This window comes from Zalophus californianus, chromosome 2, assembly GCF_009762305.2.
Source record: "Zalophus californianus isolate mZalCal1 chromosome 2, mZalCal1.pri.v2, whole genome shotgun sequence".
Lineage (NCBI taxonomy): Eukaryota > Metazoa > Chordata > Mammalia > Carnivora > Otariidae > Zalophus > Zalophus californianus.
Genome location: NC_045596.1, coordinates 84861689 through 84863565, shown reverse-complemented (window position 1 = coordinate 84863565; position 1877 = coordinate 84861689). Strand labels below are relative to the sequence as shown.

At 40.0% G+C, this 1877-nt stretch overlaps 1 pseudogene; it reads left to right on the top strand.

Annotated features, from left to right (window-relative positions):
- The first annotated feature begins 903 nt into the window (after nt 1-903).
- LOC118356729 lies at nt 904-1374 on the top strand (annotated as a pseudogene).
- The last annotated feature ends 503 nt before the right edge of the window (nt 1375-1877 follow it).

The window sequence follows — 1877 nt, the reverse complement described above, 5'->3', positions numbered from 1 at the left end:
TATAAATATAGAGATAAGCAGGCACCATATTATGACTGACCTTAAAAGTCATTTTAGGAATTTTGGACTTTGTCCTAAAAGTGATGCTGTGCTTCATATGAAGTCACAATTCACAATTTTTTCCATACCACCAGGGATCTTGACACTTGCTATTCTACCTGCTCTAGCTACAGTTAGCAAGATCATGAGTATCTGTATTCCAACATGATCTCCCTATGAATACAATTCACAGAAAAGGAAAGATTAAATTATATCACAGAGAATAAGCCCATGCTACATTCTATTTAAGTTTCTACTGGCTGATTTTCAAAGTGCATTACACAATATTTACTTATTCTTAAAGCAATTTGCAGAATGCACATGTAAGGAAATTAAAGACCTAGTGACAAAGATAATTTAACTTGTAATGTGCTTGGTCGGAAGGTGGGATTTTGGTAATTTAGTGTTTTCTTTAAATAATTCTTTATTGTTCATAGACAGCTATGGAATTCTTATTCTCAGAATTCCCATGCAGTGATATATTATAGGTGACTCTCTGACAATCTGCCTTGCATCACTCTAATTTCATGGTCTTTCTTGTTATGTATAATATCCTCAAATTATCTATCACAACTTAATTTATGAACACCCAGGGTCTGAAATCTCTTGAGAAGAAACTAACGTCTAGGGTGAAAAGACCAGATGCGTGCGTCTACCCAGAAAAGCCAGAATGAGAATGCAGGTAAGAGAAAAACCAAAGTCACATACTAGGATGAATATGGAAGTTAGCCAGCAGTGAATGAAGAGTATCTAAGAAAATTCAAATTTGTATTTAAGATCAATGTTTATGGGTCCCCCGGAAGTGGAGCCCTGGACTTCCACTCGTGCGTGAGGCTAGCGGAGCCGGAGTCGAGACCGGAGGCCGAACTCGGGATCTGACAAGATGGCCGGGCTGCCCCGCAGGATTATCAAGGAAACCCAGCGTTTGCTGGCAGAACCAGTTCCTGGCATTAAAGCAGAACCAGATGAGAGCAACGCCCGTTATTTTCATGTGGTCATTGCTGGCCCCCAGGATTCCCCCTTTGAGGGAGGGACTTTTAAGCTTGAACTATTCCTACCAGAAGAATACCCGATGGCAGCCCCTAAAGTACGTTTCATGACCAAAATTTATCATCCTAATGTAGACAAGTTGGGAAGAATATGTTTAGATATTTTGAAAGATAAGTGGTCCCCAGCACTGCAGATCCGCACAGTTCTGCTATCGATCCAGGCTTTGTTAAGTGCTCCCAATCCAGATGATCCAATGATGTAGCGGAGCAGTGGAAGACCAACGAAGCCCAAGCCATAGAAACAGCTAGAGCATGGACTAGGCTATATGCCATGAATAATATTTAAAATCGATCTGATCATCAAGTTCTCCTGTTCTGTTCTGCCAAGACTTATTCCTTTTTTGTTTGCATTTAATGGACACAGTCTTAGAAATATTACAGAATAAAAGCCCAGACATCTTCAGTCCTTTGGTGATTAAATGCACATTAGCAAAACTATGTCTTGTCCTGATTCACTGTTGTAAAGCATGAGCAGAGGCTAGAAGTACCATCCGGATTGTTGTGAAACGTTTAAAAGCAGTGGCCCTTCTCAGCTTTTATTCATTTTCCCCCATCATGGTTTGAGTATAAAGCACTGTGAATGAAGGTAGTTGTCAGGGTTAGCTGCAGGGGTGTGGGTGTTTTTCTTTATTACTTTTTTTGAGCGGGAGAGGTAGTTATATTTTAATTTTATGGGCTCCTTTCCCCCTTTTTATGGTGATCTAATTGCATTGGTTAAAAGCAGCTAACCAGTTCTTTAGAATATGCTCTCTAGCCAAGTCTAACTTTATTTAGACGCTGTAGATGGAC